The sequence below is a fragment of the Sus scrofa genome, chromosome 4 (genome assembly GCF_000003025.6).
Source record: "Sus scrofa isolate TJ Tabasco breed Duroc chromosome 4, Sscrofa11.1, whole genome shotgun sequence".
NCBI classification, from domain to species: Eukaryota; Metazoa; Chordata; class Mammalia; order Artiodactyla; family Suidae; genus Sus; species Sus scrofa.
In genome coordinates, this window is record NC_010446.5 from 13875681 (window position 1) to 13903577 (window position 27897).

A 27897-nucleotide genomic window follows, 5' to 3' on the forward strand; every position below is an offset into this window, starting at 1 on the left:
CAACCCCATACCTCCCGGTTGGGAAGCCCCCCAGACTGGAAAGTAGCTGTATAACAGAGACTCACCTCCAGGAGTGAGAGTTCTGAGCCCCACATCAAACCCCCATGCGGGGGGATCTGGCATTGGGAGAAAGAGCTCCCAGAGCATCTGGCATTGAAGGCCAATGGGGCTTGTGCACAGGAGCTCCACGGGACTGGCAGAAGCAGAGACCCCATTCTTGGAAGACGCACACAAACTGGCATGCACTGGTTCCCAGGGCAAAGCAGGGTCTCTGTGGGAATCTGGGTTGGACCTGGCTGTGGTTTCTTGGTGGGCCTGGGAAAGCAGGGGTGAATGTGGCTTGTTCTGGGGGAAGGACATTGGAAGCAAAGCTCTTGGGAATTTTCATCAGCATGCCTTTCTGTGGAGATGGCCATTTTGGGAAAATCTGGCCCCACCCATCAACGCTGAGAAGCCCCAGGCCAAACAACAATCCAGGTGGGATCACAGGCCCACCCATCAGTAAACAGGCTGCCTAAAGCCCCCTCAGGCACACAGCCGCCTCTAATCTCACCCAGAGACAAAGCCCCACCCACCAGAGGGATAGGAATCAGCTCCACCTACCAGTTGGCACACCTCAGTCCCTCCCATCAGAAAGCATACAGCAAGCCCCCCTACCAACTTCAGCCATAAGGGGGGCAGACGCCAGAAGTAAGAGAGGCGACAACTCTATTACCTGTAAAAAGGTCACCACGTCAAAAACCTATAAAAATGAAAAGACAGAGAATGATAACTCAGATAAGGGAGAGGAAAAAAAAAAAAAAAAAACCCAGGATAGGGAGATTCTCAGCCTCCAGGAAAAAGACTTTAGACTGTTGATGCTGAAGATGATGCAAGACATTGGAAATAAACTGGAGGCAAAGATGGATAATTTACAGGAAACACTGAGCAAGGAGATACAAGATATAAACCTTAAGCAAGAAGAGATGCAAAAAGACAGTATATTGCATGGTTAACCTAGATTTGGGAAGTGCAACCAGAGCTCAAACCCAGGTTAACTCTAAGTTCCACTGCCTAAGAGAGGAAATGATGTGTGGGTATAAATTGCCTGGGAGCATAAAATGTTTTATTAATCTCTTCATACCCTAGATTACCAGGTACCCTGTAAGAACTGAATGAACAAAATGTTTATTAAGTGAATAATTCAATAAATGGATCAGTTAAAAGTTAAATGAGAGTTAACTTCCCCTAATTTGTTGTTAAGGCAGTTGGGGAGCCTTTCCTCCACTTTTCCCTGTAACATTCTTTTGCAGAAAGGTAAGCCAGTGGATACATTTATGAACTCATGATATGGTCCTGCTACCTGTTCTTCAGACTAAACTTTTATCATTGTGGGAGGAAAGGGGTGGGGAAGTACAGTAAAGAGCCTCTTATGAGGTTGTAGTAAATTTAGTAGACTCTTTTTAAAAGAATGATCTAGGGGGTTTTTTGTTGGTTTTTTTTTTTTTTTTTTTTTTTTTTTGCTAAAATAGAAATTTTGCTGAGCCTTTATAACAGCTCTGCGCTTCCTCAAGCACTTTTCTCATAAATTTTAATATTAGCGTCCTTTGTGCTGCTAAACTGCAGGTAATGTGTGTGTGTGTTTAACTATATTCTTCTTCTAGAGCTCATTAAACACTCTCACTCCTCTAATGATTTCTGGGCCTCGAGTTAGACTTATTAGCGCACAAGGAGCAATAGATGCCTGAATCTATTTACAGGCTGGAAGGGCTGTTGCTGGCAAGGCATTTGTCTTCTGCAGGACGTGCTGACTGTGGCTAGTTAATTCCATTCTTCCTGATGTAAAATGGTCCTGCTGAATCTGAAACTATTAGGCCAACCAAACTTCAACAGTCTGTTTTAAACTGAAGGGGTGATTCCTAATACTGCTGCAGTGTCTTTCACCTGAGCAGGCACTAGACCTGTGTTTTATTTATCCTTATGTTTCCAGTGCTTGTTACAGTGGCTGGAACCCAGGTAGCTGTCCAATAAAGGTCTGTCTGCTTCAGTTTCACTTTCTTCCCTTCTTTCCAAACTGTTTCTGTTTAATCAATGTTTGAAATTCTTTAACCTTTTTAGTAATTCTCAAATCTACCTCTTTCAGCTCCATTGTCTCTCTTGTTACTTGAGTCCAGGCCTCCATCATCCCTCAATTGGGTTCTTAGACAGCCTTTTAATGAATATCACCCTCCTCCATCCATTATCCACATTGATACCAAAATGAAAGTGAACTTTGCTACATTCATGCTTGAAACCCTTCAGTGACTCTTCTTTGCCCATCTCTTACAACAGGAAAAACTACATCTAAAATCTCTATCCATTCAAAGCCCTTTTTAATCTGATCCCTCAATGTTTTTTGGTCTTATTTCTTACTCAGCATCTCTAGGCAAACTGTGGTCAAGCCAGACTCCTTATTCCCAGAACACTTTATGCATTTTTCTTTAGTGTGTCATGCTGCATGATTTTTTCTGACCTGGAACATTCTTCCTGCAATCTTGGCTTATTGAAATTCTATTCTTCCTTTACAACCCAGTGAAACAATCTCATATCTTTTCTTACAACCCAGACATCCAACAGTCTCAAACCCTTTCTACACCTTTCTTATTTACTTTATTTTATTTTATTTTTTGCTATTTTTATGGCCACACCCACAGCATATGGAGGTTCCCAGGTTAGGGGTCAAATCAGAGCTGTAGCCCCCAGCCTACAGAGCCGTGTCTGCGACCTACACCACAGCCCATGGCAATGCCAGATCCTTAACCCACTGAGCGAGGCCAGGGATCGAACTTGCATCCTCTAGATTCTAATTGGGTTTGTTAACCACTGAGCCACGAAGGGAACTCCCACCTTTCTTGTTTAAGTGAATTTCTCCCTCCTGTTTTCCTGGACTGCAGCCTGTATATTCTATTAAAGCTTGACCAGGAAGACATCTGGATGAAAAGCTCAAGTCTGGAGGTTTCCTATTGAATTTGAGCCCAGGCTATGCCACTTATTGGGCTTGTGAACTTGAGCAAATTACTGTATTTTCTTTCTCAGTTTCCTCATGTGTACAATGAGAATAAGAACAATATCAAATCATAGAAGTGCTATAATAATTAAATAACTTTATTGTCTGATACATTGAAAGTGCTCTGCAGGCATTTCTTCAATTTAAAAAAAAATAGCAGGTGAGGCAGTAGAAGAGTGGTGATATCTTAAATCACTGATTAATGGTTCTCAAAGTATGGTCCAGCAGTACAGCCTCCCTCACCTGAGAGGTGGTTAAAAATGCAAACTATTAGATCTCACTCCAGACCAACTGAATCAGAAACACTAAGCATGGGCTCAATAATGTATGTTTAACCAGCTTTCTGGGCAATGCTGATGCCCAAACAAGTCTGAGTACCACCCTGTAGCTGATTTCTAAGATACCTTTTACCATGTATGGATTGATTATAATCCTCTAGTTCACAGCACTGAAATATCCTACTGAGGTCAATTCTCAAAGGTTGGACAGGGCAGTAAGGAATTAGGTCAGGAAATGAAAAGGGAAGCCAAGAATCTGTTTGCAAGGGAGCAAAGAATGAAAGAGGGAAAAACATTGTTAGAGAAAAAAAGCAAAGGATGAACCTTCTATTTCTTCCTATTCTCATAAAATCAGGTGGCCTCACATGGGTTATTATAAAATTATGACTGTAAAAATATATATTCTATATTTCTACATATGAAATACAAAAATATATTTTCTATTACTTACATATTAATAAGAAACATTAAATTGCCATAAAATTACCTTTTAACAAAACTCCCTTCTGTTCTTCTAGCAATTGAGAAATTACATTTAGGAAGAGAAAGAATAATGGGAAAATTTACTAAAAAGTTCAACACAATTTAGCACTTATTGCCCAATATAAATATATGTGGGAAAACTAAAATAAAGCACAGGAGGGGCTGAATGTAGCACCTAGAGGCAACCCAGTTATTTGCGAGACTGTGGCCATTCAGCAGACATCACCACCAAAACAAAAGGCATTATAAAATATTTTAGATATACAAAAAATTGCAAAATAACAGACTAAATATCTATGCATCCAACACCCAGATTAAGGGGTAAATAATTACTACATATACCTAAGATAGATACTTTTTTTGGGTCTTTTGTCTTTTTAGGGCTGTACCCATGGCATATGGAGGTTCCTAGGCGAGGGATCGAATTGGAACTAGAGCTGCAGACCTACACCACAGCAACAGCAACGTGGAATCTGAGCTGTGTCTGCATCCTGCACCACAGCTCATGGCAATGCCCGATCTTTAACCCACTGAGCGAGGCCAGGGATGAACATGCATCCTCATGGATACTAGTCGGGTTCGTTAACCACTGAGACACTACAGAATCTCCTAAAGTAGATATTTAAAGGGGTCAAATGCATTCAAAGTGCTGCCTGGCTCTTAAAAAATTAATAAAAAAGCACAGCACAGGGCTTAACACAGTAAATATCCACTCCCTTCTCTTCTCTTTCTTGCAAAATGTGTAAACAAGCTTCCTGGCAGTGGGATTTCCAGACAGAAATATGCATTTTGTGGGTAAGTTTTAGGATGGTGAAATTGTTACAAGTGAGTAAAACAATTACTGCTGCTGCACTTCCCAAATAAAGTAATGCGTTCTTAAGGGAGACTTCTTTCCCACTTTTAAAAGTAAAGATTCTTTACTGAAAATGCTTTGGAAAGCTCCCAGGGATAATTCCACTATTCAAGTACAGTATTACTTGAGGGTAGAGAATGAATGATAATTAACTCTGCTGATTGTGAAGGTTTTTGTGATCTCATCTTTCAGTTCAAGCATGGGGGAAGGGAAGGGATATGTCCATGTGAGCCTATAGAGAAATTAGGCAAATGTGGAAAATTGACTAAATATACTTTCTATGTGTTCTTCTTTTGATTCCCCAGAACTCTGGGTTTACAGGATAAATTAAAAAAACATCAATAACAATAGTTACATTTATTGACCAGCTTACAAGTGAAAGTCATTACACTAAGCACTTGATAGATATTAATTTATTTAATCTTTATAATGACTTGGGATGGGAGGTATTATGATCCCCTTTTTCCAGGTAAGGAAATCAATCATCAGAGAGGTTGAGTAACTTATCCAGAGTCACAGAGTTGGAGAATGGCAGTAAGAAGCTCAAGTCCATGTTTTTAACACTGTGCCATACTTTGTACTGCTCAGAGCATATTGCCAAAGACAGAATGCCCACTAGTCACCTAGGGAGCAGTTGACTAAGAGATTGCTCATCTAGCCAAGTCTCATTTCACAGATGAGGAAACTAAGGCTAAAATAAGGAAAGCCCTTCTGCAAGTCTGGAGAACTGAGGCTAGATTTCAGGACTCCTAATCAATGCTATGTCACTTCCTCCTTTTCACATGTCCGAAGTGAAATGTATCTTCTTTACTTTAAGACTTGTTTGTCCAAACATATTCCAGATCACATGAGCAGCACCACAGTCTACTCCAGGGTTCTCAACTCTGACTGCACTGCAGAGGAGTTTTTTTTTTTTTTTAATACCAAAATCAGAGTACCACTCAATACATTTTTATATATTTTGTTCTGGGATGGTACCAGGACTCTACACTACCTCTGATTGAGCATATTGTGGGGTTCTCAAAATTTACATGTACATAAAAAGTCTCTTCACGTCCATCCCCTTGACCAAGAGTAACCTAAGCAAACCATGCTCAGACCTGAACTTTTGCATCTCAGTGAGTGGCAACCACCGAGTTGCTCAGATCAGAAATGTACCCTCTGTCCTTGGTTCTTCTCTTTCATTTCCATCTACATCCAATCCATTAGCTTGTGCCAGGTTTTTGGAAAATGTTAAACAAAAACAAAAAATGCAGGTGGTTATTGGAGTGAGGTCCATTGTGGGTCTTCACTTGAAAGAGTATAAATGTACACACACACACACACACATACACCTTTCTGATGGCTTCTTCTTCTTCTGTCGTTTTTATGTTGCTTCGAGAACCAGGGCTCCCTCTCTGAAGGAGTTGAACTCCAGTGTCTCTAAAGAGAGTCCCAGTACTCTGAGTGACACCCTGACACCACTGTGAGATGGCTCAGTCCGCTTTTGAACTCTCATATTTTTCAGCTTTATTCTTCCCACCCATCTCTCCTAACCTCTCCATCATTGGCATATGCACAGGTAATTTGTGTGGTGCTGAAAAGAATTCTCTGCTCCTGGAAGAGCTGACAAAGGAAGGTTCTTTAAAGCAATGATCTCCATCACGTTTCAGTCAAGCAAGCAATAAATGGCTGCCAAGATTGATTAAACAGACAAGTCAAGCAGAGGCCTCTAATCAGTCATGAGTGCTATCTGTCTGGGTAATGCTGCCACAAAGAGACAGCACTTTTCTGCCTTTCCACCCCATAGCCTCCTTCCCAGTCGTGTGATCAGACCTCACAGACCCTAGACTATGACCGTCCATGTTAGGAAGTGTTGACAGTGGCTAACAATTTATCAGTCAGAAAGTGTAGAAGAGATTTCTTTTTTCTGATGATCATGAGTTCACACAGCAAGTAGAGTGTTTCAAAGTCAGGACTTTGTATTTTTGTCTGAGAAATAAAAAGATTCTAGAGCTGTGCTGTCAAATAGAAAAAAATATGAGCAATATATGAAATCTTACATTTTCTAGCAGCCACATTAAAATAGTTAGCTAATTTTTAAAATAGTTAGCTAATAATTAGCTAATAAAATTATAGCAAATAATTAAAAGACAAAACAAAGAGATAAAAATTGGAATAAGAAAGAAGAGGAAGTTTGTTTTTCATCTAGAAACTCAACTTCCTCATCTGTGAACAGAAATGATAAGTGCTTTGGCACCTCTCACAATGTATTTAGGTAAATGATTCTCAAGCAACCACTGTGGAAAATGCTGCATACTAATTTATCTTTCTAGAGACTCACAAGGCAGGTTATCATTATCCTTTTCATTTACGGATCAGATATACAAAACAATCCCTGTTTCATACTATAACCTCATCTTTGGTCTGTATCTATCTTCCTTTCTCTTTATCCTTTTTAACAACATAAATGAGAAAGTATAAGCCTACCGCTCCATCAAAAATCCAAAACTTTCATAGTAGCTTATATTCCACATCTAAGATAGCCATCATCCCAAATTTTATGCTTATTATTCCCTTGCTTTCGCTTGATATAATTTAATATCACACATACATATTATTTAAAAAGTGGTTATATAATTTATTACATGCGTATGGTTATGGTGTAATAAATCATGTTATATATAATCTTGAAACTTGCTAGACATGGAGTCAGATTCAATGTCTTCTTAAGACATCTCTTCATTCAATACCTGATCAAGGCTTTATCATCTCCAAATCTACTGTTTCATCTTTCTTCTAAACACATTTTGCCTAACTTTTCTAAAGCCTTTGGGTTGCATTTTTACTTTCTTGATAATACTTTTTGAAGGACAAAATTTTTAATTTTGGTGAAACTCGCATTATCTATTTGTTTTCCTTTTGTTAATTGTGCCCTTGGTATCATATTTAAAAATCCATCGTCATATTTAAGGTCATGAGGTTTTACCTCTTTGTTTCTTCTAAAACTTTTATAAAAATTTTATAATTTTATCTCTTACATTTAGGTTTTAGATTCATTTCAAGTTAATTTTTTATATAGTGTGAGATAAGGATTCAACTTCACTCTTTTGCATATATCCACTTATCCCAGAATCATTTGTCGAAAAACCATTCTTTCCCCAACTGAATGGTCTTGGCATTCTTATCAAAAATCAACTGTCCATAGGTACTTAGACATACAAGTCTTTTTGTAGTCATGAGAAAGAGCGGACAGGAAGTTTTATCTAAATTATGGAGAAAGGTTGTTATTTTCAGTAATTTCCTTCCTGGAACACAAACTGGGGGGTGGGTGTGGGGTGGGAGGGTGGTTCTTAATCATCATTCTTTTCTAGGAACACAGGGCTCAGAGAAAGTTCAAAATTGTCAGTCCCCCTTTTTATTCACTGTGAATGATTGTAATGCATTCCTAAGCAACTAAGAAACAATCATAAAACTCATGAGTGAGATGAAGCAGAATCTAATAGTCTCTCTAGGACTTTTGTTGATGTTGGTACTGTAAAGTAAATTGAACCATCTGCTGAGAGGTTATAGCAAAGGTCATTTGTTTTAGAATCTTGAATCAGGAGCATCTTAAGCAGGAAAGCCTGAAATGAAAAAGGGAAGTATTAATATAAAATGTTGAATTAAAGCAAATAGCCAGGAGTCACACCCTGTCTGTTACAAGTCTAGTAGATTCCAAGAGATTGGTGGAAGAAAATCTTTTGATTAAGCAGCACTGCTGTGGAAATCAATGAAAACCACCCAAATGAGAATGGGCAAAGACTATTTATTCAGAGCTTCCTATAGCAAGGGAGTCTGTGACCATCACTTACATTTGGCAGAGTCTGAAACCAACAGAAGCAGGCATTCTGGCTACAAAAGACACACTACTCAGTAAGGACACATGGAGATCTCGGAAAAAAGAAGTTTATCATAACGTGTGGTCAAAACCAAGGCTCTCATCAGTTGGATTACATATTTAGATATCTATTATTCTTTTCCAGATAGGAAGTATTTAGCCTACTGTCCTGAGAATGTTGCAGAAATTAAAATTTAGAATCGCAGCATCTGATCAGTAGATTGTAGTAACTAGTTCTTTTTCTTGGAGAGATGGACACTGGTAAAGTCATTTACCAGTTGATTTTTTAAATATCACTATTCTATATTGGCCCAAGTAGAAACACTATCAGCTATAGTTCCTTGTGGTCTCATTTGATGAAACAGGAAATGCCCAGAGTTTTTATAATAAGATGCAGTGATGGATGGTATGTATATCCAACAGTCAGTCAGTAAGACTGGTACTATTTGAGATAATCTAAATGGAATTAGAGGGGTTCCCGTCATGTTTCAGTGATAATAAACCCGACTAGGATCCATGAGGATGAGAGTTCAATCCCTGGCCTCCCTCAGTGGGCTAAGGATCCAGCGTTGCCATGAACTGTGGTGTAGGTTGCAGATGTGGATCAGATCCCACACTGCTGTTGCTGTGGCTGTGGTGTAGGCCGGCAGCTGCAGCTCAGATTTGACCCTTAACCTGGGAACTTACATACACCACAGTGCAGGCCTCCCCCACCCCCGGGCAAAAAAAAAAAAAAAAAAAAAAAAAAGAATGGGATTAGAATAAGTATGTTTCTGACGTTACAATTATATAAGGAAGGAAAAAAGAAAGGCATATTACATGTAGATGATAACCAAGGATCTATAGAAAATTAGAAGAATTAGGAGTTCCCGTCGTGGGACAGTGGTTAACGAATCCGACTAGGAACCATGAGGTTGCAGGTTCGGTCCCTGCCCCTGCTCAGTGGGTTAAGGATCCGGCGTTGCCGTGAGCTGTGGTGTAGGTTGCAGACGCGGCTTGGATCCCGTGTTGCTGTGGCTCTGGCGTAGGCCAGTGGCTACAGCTCTGATTCAACCCCTAGCCCGGGAACCTCCATATGCCGTGGGAGTGGCCCAAAGAAATAGCAAAAAGACAAAAAAAAAAAAAAAAAAGAAAATTAGAAGAATTATCATGAGCAGAAAGATAAAAAACAAAACAGGAATCAGATAGCAGTCCAACATTTTGAGCAGAAACTCCCCATTGTCTGAAGTCATCTGCTTGTTCCAAAGATATTAGGTCAGGTTTCTTCTACTGAAGATCATCTGGGTCTATAAGAGTTCTGAGTATCCTCAGTTTGAAGTCCCTTATTGTAGTAGTCTTCCAATTGTGTGTCATTCTGAATTATTTATTTAATTGTTAAACATGAACCCAAGCATTGACTCCCTGGCATTTCACTGCTGTATCTGTTGTTAATAGTAGCTGATAAGGAGTTCCTGTTCCAGCTCAGTGGAAACAAACACAGCTAGTATCCATGAGGATGTGGGTTCGATCCCTGGCCCTGCTAAGTGAGTTTAGGATCCGGTGTGAACTACGGTGCAGGTCGCAGACAAGGATCAGATCTGGTATTGCTGTGGCTGTGGAGTAGGTCGGCAGCTGTAGCTCTGATTCAGCCCCTAGTCTGGGAACTTCTACATGCCCCAGGTATGGCCCTAAAAAGAAAAAAAGAAAACAAAGAAAAAGAAATAAAGAAAAAAAGTAGTACCTGATAAGGTCTCTTCCAATGAGGTCAAGAGCAGCAGTTTTCCTCTGATCCCTCTTCTTCTTTTTTTTTTTTTAATGGCCATACTCACAGCATATGGAAGTTCCCAGGCCAGAATTGAATCTGACCCGAAGCTGCAACACACGCTGCAGCTAATTGATGAAATATCCTGGCTAAAGGTCATAAAGATGTCGTTTAGGAAAGTGTCTTCAAAAGATACCCTTAGTCTATTGGTGAAATGACTGATTATAGTATACGAATCCCTTGTAATGTTTTTCCATGTCACCATGCTGTAGAGTGGAGTCTAATATTGCAGGTGAAATCCCCTAATGCACAGACTTTCCTATTACCAATTTATAGGAGAATAATTGATGTATCTCTGAATCAACTAAAACCAGAAGAGCTAGTGAGAGTACCTTGGCCAAGGGAGTTAAAAGTTTCTAAAAGTTTCACCAATTTTAATTTAAGGATTTGCCTTGGTCTTTTCAACCTTTTCAAAATATTGTGGATAATAAATACAGTATATTTTTTGAATAAGAGGAAATGTCTTACCGTTGTATAATAATACTTTCTGTTACATGTGTGCCCCAAATCACTTGATATAAAAGCTGGGGTATCCCAGGTTGAAATCACAAGATCGAGCAGCTTTTTATATGGCCATAAGGGCTATAGCTTTTGAGCAAGAGAATGCTTGAGCCCATTCTGATAATAGATACACAATAACTAAAATATATTCAAATCCCATAGAGGTCAAAACCTGAATAAAATCCATCTGAATGTGTTCAAAGTTCCACTGTGAGGTTTTGGGTCCTGGCCGTGTCCCATCTTTACAGTTTTTCCAGGATTAAATTTTTAGCAGATGATAGATGACTTAAAAATACCTTCAGCTATCTTTTAAAAAAATTTACCAACATTGATTTAGAATAACAATCAATTTATCTATTCCATGATGAGAAGTTTCATGGAGAAATTTGGTTAATATCCATTTGAAATGATCCAGTATCACCAAGTGGACTGGTTGAAAATATTATCTGAGTGAAGGGTACAACCAGATTTTTGTTTCCATTTTCCTTTTCAAAATCAGGGGCTAAGCACTGCTCCTCTCATGGCCTCTATGATTCCCTCCACATATTTATCCTTTAAAGGTTTAGATAGGATCACAAAATTGGTTGAGGCTGCTCATTTACATTTACCATAAAGATCCACTGAAGCTTTTTCTTTAGTTTCTATATTATCTCTCTTTAATTGCCATCCCTCTAGGGAGTAAGAGTACACTGAAAAATCCCTTAACTGGTCCATTTTTAGGAGAATCTCAGAAGAGAAGGAAGAACCCACTTTGTTATAAAAGCATCCCAAAGTCATGAAATACTCCAAAACTACATCTACTATCTGCATTTATGTTCATCCTTTGATCTTTAGTTAGTTGAAAAATCCCAGTAAGTTTTTCCATCTAAGATGCTTTTACTTCGAGTAGGAGACTATATTCTAAACTATATTCTTAAATTATTGATAACATACACTGTTAAAAATCTCAGTTTTGAGGTGTGATCTATCAATAAATAATATTAGGTTAGATTTCTCTGTGGGATCCCTAATATATTTAAGCAAGTACGGAAAGTTTCCCAACTGAAGACGATCCTGACATTGCCCTTCTTTTAGGAGGGACAGGAGAGTGCCAGTATTCAGGATTTTGTAAGAATGAATGGTTATGTGAAAAGGAGGGAGTAACAAAATCTCATTAGAGGCTAATCAGTTTGCTGAAAAGAGTTAACGTATTCTCAGTCAGCAGTAATGTCTTTGCTGCTTAAAGAAGCATGAGATTAAGCAGAGAGCCTAGAACTAGTTCAGCAGAAGCATCACCAATTTTTTTAATGCACTTATTGCCCTCACTCAAAGGATATAAACCTTGACAACAAGGTCAAGGGTGAAGCTATGGTAAAAAACAAAAACAAAAAAAAAACTTGGGGAGTCCCCGTCGTGGCTCAGCAGTAACAAACCTGACATGAATCCATGAGGATGCGGGTTTGATCCCTGGCCTCTCTCAGTGGGTTAAGGATCCCTTGTTGCCATGAGCTGTGGTGTAGATTGCAAATGCAGCTCTGATCTGGTATTGCTGTGGCTGTGGTGTAGGCCAACAGCTGCAGCTCGTGATTCTACCCTTAGCCTGGAACTTCCATGTCTCAATTGCAGCACTAAAAGACAAACAAACAAACAAACAAAAACTTGGTTTTTGATGATTCACATGAAATTAAGTTAAAACTCCAAGGACTTGTTCAGACTGCTCATACACAATTAGATGAAATGACTTTTTGTTCTTAGGAGTACCTAGGTAAGAAAGCTGAAGATCTGTCTTCATGTTATAGGAGGTCTGTCCATGTTTCGATGTCCACATCCCAGGATCTCTTACTGAGGACTGAGTTAATTCATAAAGAAGTGCTATAATCACAGAAAAACTGGGCACCCATTGTCTCTAGTATCCAGTTAAACCTAGAAATCCTCTCTGTTATCATCTCGAAAGAGGTCCAGGATAAGTCAGATAGTCTTTAATCTCCCAGGAGAGAGTGTTTTCCCTCCTTAGATAGAACATGTCTTACTTAATGGGCCGTGTTGTGGAACATTTGTAATTTATCATTTTAAACATCATGTCCCTTTTCTGCTAAGAATGAACATAAGTACTAACTTAATTTTTTTTATAACCTTCCTTGTTCTCAGAACAAAGTAGAAAATTATCTACAGATTATTTCAGAACTGAATCACAAGGGAAATTTAGATCTTATAAAGCTTGTGTAGGGACTGGGGAAAAATTAGTCATGCACTCCTGAGACATGACTGCCCAGGTATGTTGTTGTCCCCTCCAGGTGAAGCCAAAAAGATATTGACCTTCTCGATCTTAGAAGCACACTGAAAAAGACAAGAAAAATGAAACAGGTGGCTTTAGGCAGAATAGTTAACAAGATGATATTTGAATTAGGTAACTATGGAGAAACAAAAGATAACAATTTTGTCAATGGTCCTGAAGTCTTGAATGAAATGATATCTTCATCCATTTGGTGTTTTACTGGCAGGATGAAAGTATTAAAATGGGTTACTGCAGAGTTTGAGGAGATCTTTGGATAAAAGGCTTCCAGAGATAGAATTGAGCCCTTCCTTTGCTTCTGCCCGCAAAAACATGTTGGGAAAGTTTGGGTAATGGTTTGATAGGATCTATCTGAACTTTAGTAGGTTCTGCTCCAATTATTCTGTTTCAAGTCCCAGTGTTGGAAATTTTATCCAATAAACTGTCGGGAAGAGTGTCGAGATCTTTATCAGGGTATACATTAAATATTACTAAGAAGGCAAAGGCATGTCCACAAGACACAACTTGATTTTGAATAGAGAAGTCCTCTGAAATCTCAAGAAATAATTCCTCTCATGTGCATTTAATATTACAAACCCATTTTCAAAGTAAATACCTCCTTATTAAATTTGCAAGGGTGACATCACAGAGCAGAAAGGAATTTTTTTCAGTCAAGGACATGAATTAAGATAAGGGCTGGAAGGAAAAAAAATCTGTAGAGTATTTAAAATACCTACTAATCGTGTGGTATATTTACTCTGAAGAAGAGGTTGAGCAATGGTGTCAGGTTTAACAGAGAGAGAGTCACACTTAGATCTATCAGGAATTAATGAGGCCGACCAATTATATTTATAATTCTCCTTGTGTATTTAAGAGGCAGAATGCTCTCTTCTTTCATATTACTTACCACATCATTTGGAAAATTCCTCTTTCTTTGTCTGTCTCTAAAACTAAGGGAGATACTCCCTGCAAGTTGGGACCTTGTGTTCTTGATTCTGTTTCATGGCAAGGGGAGCAGGGGTGGCAGAAGTGACTGGACATCAGTTCCCAGAAGTCCGTGCCTGGGACACCACAAACACTCGATGAACCCTTGCAAATTAATAGGTGGGTGAACATATTATGTGTCTTTAAAATTATTCAGTATGTTGAGATGACATGACCCATCTCACAACTGTGTTGTGAAAATAAAACAAGCTAACATAAAGCAATCAGAAAAAGCTGAATCCTGTGAGGTAGAATATGAAATAGAGTGATTTATTTTTAAACAAATGTATCTCATCTCCTGACGCCTAATGAATGTTAGAATGCACTAACTAGATATCTTGGGGGTCTGGATTATATGCTTATTTCAGGATTGCCTTTCTTTGCTCAAAACCAGGAAGGAATTCCTCCTGAGAACCTGATTACTGACACAGCATCTGAGCAAGCTGCATATTAAAATCTGTTTCATTCTTTTTTAGTTAACCAACATGAATATCCTCCTGGCTTTCATGTCTGTGGGATGCATTCCCCAAATTCAAATCCACATTTACAACTATCTTGGCTCTGCATCATGCCCTGTGCATGATGATACATACTTGGTGAATCAGTGGCTTGCTGAATAGCTTCCCAGTTTGGGCATGATTGTGATTTCCTTAATATGAGTCTTGATATTATTCTCCCTAAATGCATTCTGTTTGCAATACCACTCATGATTATTCAGACCGTAGTCACAAAGGAAAAAAAAGACGCCTTTATCCTTATCAACCATATTCATAAACATGAGTTACAGAGTCTGAAACATTTTCCAAGGGAGTGTGCTCTGAACCTGCAAAGCAGAGCCACAGGTAGATTGCCTTTTAAAGACACTACATCTCAGGAGAAGACAATAATATGAAAGTTCTGAGATTGAAACTGTCTTAATTTAGATTCTCCAAGAAGCAGATCATGCCATGATGATTTATTGGTTTATTGCAAGTAGATTTGGAATGAGATCCAGGAAACATTAGTAGGGGGTTGAAGAATGGGGACAGAAAATAAAAAGAAGCCAAAAGAGAATGCCAGTGTGGGAGACTAGGTCTCAACCTCCAGTAGATGGTATAGCTCGTGCCTCAGAGATAGCTCACTTGAGCAGTGAGAAATCTGGGATATTTAATGCATTAACGTCCATTTTTTGAGAACTATCCTGAGGTTACTAATTCCCTGGCATCTATACCCACCCCCTGGCATCAAGTCAAGCATGTTACCTTACCAGAGGGAGCCCTTAGATAGAAAAATATAGGTTCTGTAGTGTGAAGCAGTTTCCTGAAACACTGAGACCTCAGGAGACATGGGTGAAAAACATGGGCAGTGTCTTTCACCTATATACTTTGGATAGTCAAGTTCCAAATTGCAGGATGCATGAATGGGCATATCCTCTATTAAATTTCAGCCGAAAATGAACAGTTGTACTTGTAACAGGCTCTTTTTTTTGCCTGATACACAGGCAAAAAGGAACTAAGAATTTCCTTAGTTTCATTAAATTTCTGCAAAGTACCATCCAATAACCAGATTTGTCAACTCTTCTCCAGAATTTCCATTCACTCATTTTGTACCTAAGTGAGACAGTTACCTCGAGCAAATAAAGTGTTTATTCTCTCCTTTAAACCTTGATTTCACTCACCTTAAGTTCCCTTTAGTTTTAGATCCAGTTCTTAGAAACAAACTCTGAGGCAAGGATCTTAAAGCAAGGGATATAATAAGGAAGTGCTCCTGTAAGAAACCAGGAAGGGAGAAAAAGAAGCAGAGGAGGAAGTAGAAGGCAAGCAAGAGTGTGATTTCCATGAAGCCCCAGGCTGGACTCCGATCCTGCAGGGAACCCTGGAGTATAAATTAGGCTCAGGCGGTGGTCTTGTCTTAAGACAAAGGAGAGGGAGCTATTTTATTCCTGTAGTCAAACAAACATTGATATCAGGCTTCACTAAGGGGATTGGAAGGCATTTCTGGCTCTCTGTAAAGGCCAGGGCCCCAGTCACCCCCCCTCCAGCTAGGTGATAGATGCGCAGAGATGGTAAAGGGGATCTAAAATGCTCAGGATGGGGCACATTAAGCTCACACTATCTGACACACATTCTTCCATTTTCTGGATGATCACAATTTCTGGGGGAAGTTCTATGAGAGGAAAGTTGGAATAAGTTAATTTCCTGCTGTTGCATTTGGTCCTAAGAACATAATCTTTTTTCTCTATCACTCTTGCAGATCCCCCCTTAAGCTTTGGCTAGTGCTTCCACCAGTGTACATGATTTGCCTTCTTCTCTGAGGAGTCTGGGCCCCAGGTTATGTTTTACCAGGGCATAGCATGATAGCACTAAGAAAATGTCCCAGTGGGTTTCCTGAGTGCCAAGCATAGCCCAGCCTTCTCCCATTGTATAGCAGCACCCCCAGTTTATGCTTCTGGTAACTCTCCTCTCCCTCATCTCTCCTGATGTGGTACTTCCATTGAGTTTCAGCCCAAGATCTTAGCTCTTTCATGAAACCTTCCAGGTGGTTATAGACCTCAGAACTTCTTCCCATAACTCACTTATTGCCTAGCCTCTTGTTGAGCCTGAATCACAGTCTGCAATGTGATTCCTCATTATGAGATTTGTATTGGATTTGGACAATGTCATTTGGTTGACTTGTGTGTGTATATCTTATCTTTTCAATGGAAACCCCGAGCAGGATTTACTGGTTATGCCTAGCCCAGATTGCTGTGCCTCCCTAGGACTTAGTGAGTGCATGTTGGATCAGCCACTGAACAGCTTACAGAACAGCACATTTTCACTATAGGACTAGAGCATGATCTTTCTCATCAGAAGTCTTGCTTTCCAGAGTTCCCTAATTTACTTGGTTTTCAATGACATTCACTATTATTCAGTTCCCAATCATCTCTCAAATAACACAAAAAAGACAGCTTTGAGAAATTTAACCTTTTATATTTTGAAAGCAACCAAACTCTTAAAAGTATATGTATTTTTAGATATTTTATTACTAATTACTTGCAGATGAAGGCCATAAATATCTCACACACAGAGAAAATTTCCCTTCTTTGGCATTTCTCAGACCTTAAAGTTGACAAACATGCTTTGTTTGGGGATAGTGGGTGTTTGTGGAGAGGGCATAGAAAATATTTCCAATCATCACATAAAGAGGAAATCCAGCTTATATTTAACATCTTTTTGGTGCCAGCAATTACACTAGAAATTTTATAAGACTGGGTTGTCCAGAGATTTTTTTTTTCTCCTTTTCTCTGAAGTTCACATGTTGGAGTATTTTGAAGCATATCATAGCCTCTCATGGAAGCTTAAAGAGAAAAGGGGAAAATTCAAGTTAATTCATTTTGCAATTAATTACTTCTTCTGGGAAGGCTTTGCCTTGTAACTACAGTATTTATCTCTATGTATTTGTTATTTCTGATTGTTTCTATCTTATGTACTTTATTCAGAAGCAAAAACTGAGTACAGAGTAGAACTAATCTTGACTATGTGACTCCAAGTATGTAATCTATTCTCCACAAGCAGTACAGGGATGAAATAAAATATTTATATGACTATTAATAAAGGTTAAGATATATTGAATGCTTGCTGTGATCCAGGCAGTCTGTAAAGTGCTTTATACATCATCTCGTTCAATACTCATAGCAATTCCCTGAGATAGGTCCTATAATTATCTCTGTTTTATAGATACAGAAATTAAAGCTCAGAGAGGCTGAGTCACTTCCCAAAGATCATACAACCAGTAGGTAGAGAAGCTGAGATTATACTACATAGAGGAAAAAGCCCTGGTTCTTTACTTGGAGATGGCCAACTAAGTTGTACTATCAGCCCTGGTCTTGCAGCCAAGGGATCACAAGAAAATCACAAAATCTTTAAGCCTCAATTCTTTATTTATTGAATAGAACCCTCCATGCTCACACCGCCTATTCCCATCTACTTACACTCTCCTTTGTCCATTAGAGCATTTAACTTGCACAGTTTTATACAAGAGTTACAGGTAGCTCACGAAGACAGAAAACATGTCATGTTCATTTTCAAACTCGTAGTTCCCATGCTACTATCCTATATGCTTTAAATGCATTAACACATTTAGTCCCCACAATACCATAGAGAAGTTTCTATTTTTATCCATACTTATTTCACACTTAAGGAGGTTGCTGGACCCCACTCATAATGACTTTAAAAGGGGAAGAAAAGAGTTTGCTCCCATTCTCTCACAGAATGGGAGCAAAATCTTTACAAATGATGCAACAGACAAGGACCTGATTTCCAAAATATACAGCAACTCGTACAGCTCAACAACAACAACAAAAAAACAAACAACCCAATTGAAAAATGGACAGAAGACCTAAGTAGACATTTCTCCAAAGAAGACACATGGATAGCAAAAAGGCACATGAAAAAATGTTCAACATCACTAATTGTTAGAGAAATGCAAATCAATACTACAGTGAGGTACCACCTCACACCAGTCAAGATGGCCATCATTAAAAAGTCAACAAATAACAAACGCTGGAGGGGGTGTGGAGAAAAGAGAACCCTCCCTCACAGTTGGTAGGAATATAAATTGGTACAATCGCTATGGAAAACAGTATGGAAGTATCTCAGAAAACTAGATATAGAACTACCATATGATCCAGCAGTTCCACTCCTGGGCATATATCTGGACAAAACATTCATTCAAAAAGATACATGCACCCCTGTGTTCACTGCAGTGCTATTCACAGTAGCCAAGACATGGAAGCAACCTGGATGTCCATCAACAGATGAGTGGATTAAGAAAATGTGACCTAGAATAGATTTACAAGGAGATCCTGCTGAATAGCATTGAGAACTATGTCTAGATACTCATGTCGCAACAGAAGAAAGGGTGGGGGAAAAAACTGTAACTGCAATGTATACATCTAAGGATAACCTGACCCCCTTGCTGTACAGTGGGAAAATAAAAAAAAAAGAAAATGTGGAACATATGTACAAGGAACACTACTCAGCCATAGAAATGACAAACTAATACCATTTGCAGCAATGTGGATGGAACTAGAGATTCTCATATTAAGTGAAGCCAGCCAGAAAGAAAAAGACAAATATCATATGATATCACTTATTTGTGGAATCTAAAATATGGCACAGATAATCCTATCTACAAAACAGAAACAGATCATGGCCAAGGAGAGCAGACTTTTGGTTCCCAGTGGTGGGAGGGAGGAGGGAGGAGGATGGATGGGCAGTTTGGGGTTTGGGGAAACTCACTGTTACATTTGGAATGGATGGGCAAGGGGGCCTTACTGTACAGCACAGAGAACTGTGTGTGACTGGGTCACTTTGCTGTACAACAGAAGTTGAGGAAGCATTATAAATCAACTGTAATTTAATTTAAAAAAACAAGGTCTTTATGAGGAAGTATACAGTTGGACTTCTCATGTTCCTCTCTGACCTCATCTCCTACTAATTTTTCTCTACTCATTTCCTCTAGCTACAGTGCCCTCCCTCCTTGCTATTTATTTCGGTCTTCTATTGCTCCATAACAAACTATCCCAAAATTCAGTTCCATTGCCATCTCTGTGGCTCTGTAGGTTGACTGATTTTAGCTGAGCAGTTCTTTCTTGAAGTTACTTGTATGATTGCAGTCTAGTATCAGCTAGGTCTGAATTCATCTGAAGGCTTAATGAGCTGGAGGTTCAAGATTCCTCATTCTTATGACTGACAATTGATGCTAAGGGCTGTGAACCAGAGCATCTACATGTGGCCTTTTCGTATGCCTTGGACTCTTACAGCATGGCAGCTAGGAGAATCAGTGTTCTGAGGGTCAGCATCACAAGAGCGAGTGTTACAGGAAGCAGGAAATAGAAGTTTCTAGGCCAGCAAAGAGCCACTCCTGGAAATGGCACAATGACAACTAAGACATGTTCTGTTGGTTTAGGCAGTCAGGAGCCTGGTAGGATTTAGGACATGGAGAAATAAACTCCACCTATTCATGGGAATGTGTCCAGGTCTCATTGCAAAGGAGCATGTGGGATGGGAGATATTGCAAATGGCAATCTTCAGAAAATATAATCTATGGTGCCATTTTTCAAAGACAACAGCTATGCTTTCACTTCAGTGCTTTATAATAGTCTTTACATCTGCCAGCAATGCTTTTCTCCCAAGTGTTGGCACGATTTACCCTCTCTTTTCTTTCAAGTCCGTTCCACCCTACAACCCTAAACTTTTGATTGCCCTCAAGTTTTGGCCAGCATTAAACCACTAAGGTGCATCTCATCCTTAACAGCACATTCTCAGAATCTGCTAAACATTCAGAAAAATATTTCCCCATTAAGACACCTCAGTAATGTCACCAATTCACCCCACCCTATTCACCTAATTGCCCTACACCTCTACAAATTTCCTGCTGCTTCTTCCTTACCCTCCATAAAAGAAAAGCCCTTTTTAGGTTTAATTTTGAGATACCTGCAGATTTCTGCCATCATAACATTTTCCCTATTGGATTAGTTATTTTAGATAAAGTCTATCTTTATCTAAATACATACTTCAGAATAATTTGACACTCAGCACTCCTAATCCTTTTTACTCTACACTGGTTTTTCATACCACTTAGTACCTTCAAACATATTTTATCTATTAAGTTTCTTGTCTTTCTCCCTTCATTAGAATATAAACTACATGACAGCAAGATTTTTTCCATTTTGTTTACCAAATTCCCATCGCCCGGTACAAGCATTATAGATGCTCAAAAAGCATTTGTCAATTTAATGCATAGATCCTCATCTGTGGTGTAATGAAAGCAAGTGTATCTAACACCTAAATATATTGAATAAAGAAATATTTGCTGCTGATCGTGTGGGGTCTCATTCTCCAGCACAGATAATTGAGTCTCTGACATGTCTCTTGAGATAGGTTCTCCTCTCAGTTATGGTTTCTATAAAATTCTGATTAGGATTTCCCATTGTGGCTCAGAGGTAATGAAACTGACTAGTATCTAAGAGGATTCGGGTTCGATCCCTGGCCTCGCTCAGTGGGTTAAGGATCTGGCATTGCTAGTGAGCTGCAGTGTAGGTCACAGATGTGGTTCAGTTCCCATGTTGTTGTGGCTGTGGCATAGGCTTGCAGCTGTAGCTCTGATTCAACCCCCCGCCCGGGAACTTCCATATGCCATTGGTGCAGCCCTAAAGGAAAAAACCCTCATTAGTTCTCTGTTGTATTTTTCTTAGTCTTTCCTAACCCCTTTCCTTCTCTGCTCTTGAACTTAGCTCAGAGACTGGAGCCTGGTTATTTGTGAACAGTTTCCCCTGATGTTACTAGACCACTAGATTTTCAATTATTTTCTCTTGGCACACCTTTGTTAACTTGTATTGAATATATATCCTAGCTAATCCCAGCCATTAGTCTTCCCTCCCTTTAGCCTGTTAGATGTTCTCAGATGCTGTACTTTCATGTGGTCTGGAACATCTTTCTTGCCTCTCCAGCTGATCTGTCCACCCAAGCTTACCGTGCCTCATAGACAAGGTACACTACTGTTTGTGACACCTGCTAATCATCCAATCTGATTTTAACAAAATAAGATCCCGATAGACACATCTCAAAGCTGAAGAAAAAAAAAAAAATGTCTTCTTCATGATCATACATAGGTAATATTTATGAAGTTAATTTTTGTCAAAAAAGATCTAAGGGCACAGTGATTTTATGTTTCAAGTTATTCCTCCACTCCTAGGATCTAGGGAGAGGGAAAGAGGAATGGAAATGTCACAAGTCTTACTATATCATAACATGTTTCAGCTGATGACCGTATAACTCACCTTGTTATTATCCACTGCTGTCCCTTTACACAAAAGTATCAGAGCCCTATTCAAATGAATGAGATTATCAGTGCCTCAGAGTTTCCTGCAAGCATCACTAACAAAGGGGCAATCTTCACTTTTATTCAAATTACACATATCTCCTGAGTTTGCGAAACTGAGCTAGAAATCAGTTGAAGAAAATTTATGGGCGTTTGGGCCAGGAGGAAAAGCATAAAAGCTAGGACATTCCAAACTATGGGGAAAATTCTTCCCTCACATTGAAAAATGAAAGTTTGGGAGTTCCCGTTGTGGCGCAGTGGTTAACGAATCCGACTAGGAACCATGAGGTTGCAGGTTCAATCCCTGCCCTTGCTCAGTGGGTTAACTATCCGGCGTTGCCGTGAGCTGTGGTGTAGGTTGCAGACGTGGCTCGGATCCCGCGTTGCTGTGGCTCTGGCGTAGGCTGGTGGCTGCAGCTCCGATTCGACTCCTAGCCTGGGAATCTCCATATGCCGCGGGAGCGGCCCAAGAAATGGCAAAAAGACAAAAAAAAAAAAAAAAAGAAAGAAAAATGAAAGTTTTATTTTCAACCCTTCTTTCAAATGTAGGAAATGTCTCACACTACCTTTTACTCTTCCTTGTCTTATGTTTTTATTTTGGATCTTCAAAAGAGGCATAGGGTGAAAGAAAGGGCCCTAGAATCCAAGGCCATAGCCCTGGGTTCTATATTCTTCCATTCAGGGTCTGAGTCTCACCTATGAAATGAAAATAATAATTTATACACATGCCCAAGGGGTAATAGTGTGAATTAAATGAGAGGGCAAATTGAAAATATTTTAAACAATTTGGAATGTAAAAAATATATATATTTGTATTAGAGAGTTAATACTTGTGAATGCCATTTCCCCTAAAATAGCATATAAATTAAATTTATTTTAAATATATTTTCAAAATGAGTCTAAAGTTTAAATAAAATAATAAATGCATGGGAATAATTGAGATATGTTTGAGGGAGGAAAAAGGAAGACTAAGAACTGGCTTATCCTATCTAATATAAAATGTATTATTAGGCTAAATGAGTACTTCTCAACTGGGGGCAATTTTGTCTCCCAAAAGATATTCAATAATATCTTGGAGAGAGTTTTGCTTGTTACCACTGAATTGGGATGAGAAATATCCAATCCAACATGCCAGTAGTTCTGAGGTTAAGAAATTGAACTTGACAGAACAAACAAAAAGAAACAACAACAACAACAACAAATGGAGTTCCCGTCGTGGCTCAGTGGTTAACAAATCCGACTAGGAACCATGAGGTTGTGGGTTCGATCCCTGGCCTTGCTCAGTGGGTTAAGGATCCAGCGTTGCCGTGAGCTGTGGTGTGGGTCGCAGACGTGGCTCGGATCCTGCGTTGCTGTGGCTCTGGTGTAGGGTGGCGGCTACAGCTCCGATTCGACCCCTAGCCTGGGAACCTCCATATGCCATGGGAGCAGCCCAAGAAATGGCAAAAAGACAAAAAAATAAAACAAAAAAAAACCAAACAGAAATTGAACTTGAAGTACTAAAACTATGGTGCATGTATGGAGGCTAATAGACAAATAATGGGACAGACTGGGAAGTCCAAGTACAGTCTCAAGTGTTACATCTAATAAAAATGTCCCACTAATTTGGTAAAGTCTCAGTAAATGTTAGTAGATCTATTGACTAATTGATTACAAGGAATAGAGTTACAACCTTATTTCATTTAAAAAGAAGATTCAAAATTTTTAATAAAAGTAGCTGAAGAAAAATGTGAATAGTTATTTACTCTTGGGATAGAGAAGCTATTTCTAGAAATAACATTCATTCTACCCATCATTTAAGATCCAGTGTGTTTCAGTTCTTGGACCGTATCCCTGTGAAGTGGGAAGTGGGAGGGTAAACATTTCTATTGCCCAGCAAACAAAGTTAAGTTTCAGCTCTGAGGAGGCTGGCTTATGCCTGCAGATAAGCAAGAGGCCTGATTAAACAGGGTTCTGTAAAAGGAGCTTAAGTTTCACTTCTCATTCTATGCTTTCAAACAAGGATAAAGAGTGTTCCCAAAGAGATATGGATGCTGAAGCAATAAGTCCTAGCTCTAGTGATTAGCTTCTGTCTGGAGACCACAAACACCCAGAAGTCCACAGGTTTCTTCCTCTAATCATGATCACAGAACTAAATTTTAGCCTTTGTACCTGATTTATTATTATAAATTTATTACTATATCCCTTGAAAACCGTATGGATTAGGTCACCTTGATCGACAAAATCAACTGTTTCAGTGTCATCTTCCAAGACAAAGGGGATTATATTATGTGTGCAAAAGTAAAAGGATACAATTAGAATGTGATCCCTACAGCTAACAGCAAGGACAGCGCTTCTTTAAGATGGCTATAGATCTTCCTTTTTGTTTGATGTTTCTTCTTTAAATTCCCCGTATATTATCCCTTTGGGCATAGCTGGAGCAAAGATGATCAGGCCCGGCTTCAAAGCAGTAACATACAAACAATATTTGCATCTATTTAGTCCCAAAGGGCTGCGTACAATTCAATTGTAGTTTTGGTTGTATTCACTTATGCTCTTCCTACTCTCTTGTTCCTCATTCACTTATGACTTGGGCATAGAAATCCATATTGGCCTGTGACAGGTTTTGGAAATTGAATATGGAACCATTCCCATAATTGGTTGCATCACAAGTGAGGAGACAATAACAAAAGTGGAGAATTGGGGCTCTAGAAAGCAGATGAGTTTCTCTTTGAGAAAATGAGAGCAGAGCACAGAGATGATGGATTATATGTTAAATAAGGAGAGAGAGTATCAAATTAGATGGCACAGCCTATTGAATTTCAAAAAACAAAGAACCTTCTAAACCTTTACATATAAACACAATCATGGGGCTTAAGCATCAAGATATTTTAAGGCTATAATAAGAAAACAGAAGTTGGACAAACTTTCCTTGACAACAAAGTCATTCTTTAAAAAGATTTCTCAGTTCACTCCAGTGCTCAGGAACTAAATTATCCACATTACCTGCCTAATCATGTTGTTTTTCACAAAATTTCCTTTATTTTTGGCTTTTTAAAAAAAGATATTTGAATTGACATACAATTTTGCATGTAATTATGCCTGGACTTTCCATATATGCTTTGGGCAGTTCAAGGGCAGGGAGTTTGCTTATTTTATATCCTCCAGAGTATAAAGCATAATTATCCCCCCAAACTGTGGCATTTGTGATTTTTAAATTATAGCTGATTAGTGAGTCTATACAAGTGAGTCAAAGATAGAATAATATAGAATATATGTCATTTACCCAGAATTCACTGTTCCAAGAGTGTTATCTTTTTGAAACATATGAAAGAAGTGAAAGAAAAAGAAAAGCTTTCAAACATCCAAAATTGATGTTATTAAGTTCAATTTGTACCATCTTAAATGAGCATGAAATAACAAAAGAGAAAAACTTGAGATGGTTATAGCTAGCTAGGAATTATTTTAACAATGTGACATAGGAATTAGTACAGGGTAAATAACTTTTGACCTAGGGAAGCAGATTCTTTTCAGATAGCATGAAACTTTTTCTCCATGCTACAGAGAGGAGACACTGTTCCCAGCTAACAAGGAGCTTTAACAATGTAATTTTGCAGAATGTACTCTGGAGGGCGGGGGGTGGGGGGACTCTCAATTTTCAGCATTTTCATGGATGTGTGCAATAGGCAGTAGGAAAAAGTATGGCTAAAAGAAATTCAATAAGTGAAGACTCTGCTCATAATGGGTATATGAGGAGTTATAGCCAAAGAGTTTGAAAATTCTCTGGAGCTAGATCTTAAACACAGATATAAGGTAATGACTTTCATGAAATAGAAACATCTGACATATCTGTCACAGACAGGTATGAAACACAGAAAAGATTCAGCAAAACTGGTAGAATCAAAGGTGCATCATTATGAACATCCAGGCAGTATCTGGAGAGCAGTATTGCCCTTAATATATTACTAAGGGACCCACCATCAGCTAAGTGAGGAGGTCTGGGAGGTATCAGCCCATTACATTATAGCAACATCAGGGTTTCATTTGTGCTCTGAGATGGCATCATTGTACCTAAGTAAACCAATTATCAAGCCATTCATAGTTGAGCTTATATATTAAATCAGTCATTCTTTGTTTGCTGGCCACGCCCATGGCATGCGAAAGTTCCTGGGCCAGGGACCAAACCCACACCACAGCAGTGGCAACACCAGATCCTTAACCTGATGAGCCACCAGGGAACTCCTAAATCAGTCTTTCTTAGCTAGTTCTTTGGACTATCTTTTATAATTTTTAATTTTTTCATTTTTGAAGTTTTACTGAAGTACAATTGTTTTATAATTTGTGATAATTCTGCTGTACAACAAAGTGATTCAGTTATACATGTACATTCTCTTTCAGATTCTTTTCCCACGTAGATTATCACAGAATATTGAGTAGAGTTCTCTATGCTGTACAGCACTTTCCTGTTGGCCAATCATTCCATAAACCTCAGTGTATGTATGCCAATCCCAAACCTCCAGTCCATCCCTCCCCCTCCATCTTTCCCCTTTGGTAATCATAAGTTTGTTTTTAAAGTCTGTTTCTGTTCTGCAAATAAATTCATTTGTATCCTTTTTTATAGAATCCATATATAAGTGATATCATATGATGTTTGTCTTTCACTGTCTAATTTCACTTAGTGTGATAATCTTTAAGTCCATCCATGTTGCTGCAAGTGCCATTATTTTGGTTTTTTATGGCTGAGTAATATATATATATATATACACACACCACATCTTCTTTATCCATTCATCTGTCAATAGACAGGTAGGTTGCTTCCATGTCTTGGCTATTGTAAATAGTCCTGCAATGAACATTGGGGTGCATGTATCTTTTTGAATTATGCTTTTCTACAGATAGATGCCTAGGAGTGGGATTGCTGGATCACATGGTAGTTCTATTTTTAGTTTTTTAAGTAACCTCCATACTGTTTTACATAGTGGTTATACCAATTTACATTCCCAGCAACAGTGTAGGAGTCTTCCCTTTTCTCTGCACCCTCTCTAGCATTGTCTGTAGACTTTTTGTTGTTGGTCATTCTGGCTAGTGTAAGGTAGTTTTGATTTGCATTTCTCTAATAATTATTTGCACTGTCTTTTAAAGGCCTCAAGTGAAAATCACTGTTCAGATATTGTTTTAAAGAGTTTTTCTGTACAATTGCAGATCCAATTTAGTTGCTCAGAGTGATGAAAGCTCACAAATTGAGATAGAAATGGTTCAATATTTTTTTTCCTCTGAAGTTTATAAAAAGAAGAAATTGCTGTTATCAAGGCAAAGAAAAACCAAAACCCCTGATAATAATAAGTACATTTGTTAAATTTTTTAAACTGTGTTTTAAAACCTAAATTTCCGGGAGTTCCCACTGTGGTGCAGTGGATTAATGATCAGGTGTTGCCTCCATGGTTGCATGGGTTTGAGCCTTAGCCTGGTGCCGTGGGTTAAGGATCCTGTGTTGCTGCAGCTGAGGCATAGTTCACATTGGCAACTCAGATTCAGTCCCTGTCCTGGGAACTTCCATATGCCAGTGGTTGTGGCCAGGAAAAAAAAAAGAAGAAGAAAAAAAAAAAAACCAAAACACTAAATTTCCCAAATAATCTTCCTATTAGTAACTTAAGTAGGATAAAGTTAAAAAGTAGTAGTCTGGGTTTGGCCACAACAGAGTGTGGGTTCTAGACTGCTCTTTGTCCTCCCTGCTGTAAATAACCGGAAAACTGGATTAAATATATGGAGCATTTTTGGAGGAGAACTGGGAGCGGGGCAGATGGTTAAAGTGCAACTCTACCTTTTCCATCAGGCAGGGTCAGTGAGGACGACAGGGTGGATTCCCGGACGAACTCTGCCATGGAGAGAAGCCTCTTGGGGCTTGTGTGAGCTCGTGTGCCATGATGCCTGTAAGTGCATGGGCTGACAATTATGCCATGTGGATCATTCCTACAGGGGATAACTCTGCAGAGATGAGAGATGTCCACTTGCACATTCATACAGCTTTATAGGTTGTAGAA

At 38.9% G+C, this 27897-nt stretch overlaps 1 long non-coding RNA gene across 1 annotated transcript in view; it reads left to right on the top strand.

Annotated features, from left to right (window-relative positions):
- Window positions 1-27897, top strand: part of LOC102165543 — a 603985-nt gene that overhangs the window by 382285 nt on the left and 193803 nt on the right. The window lies entirely within an intron of this gene.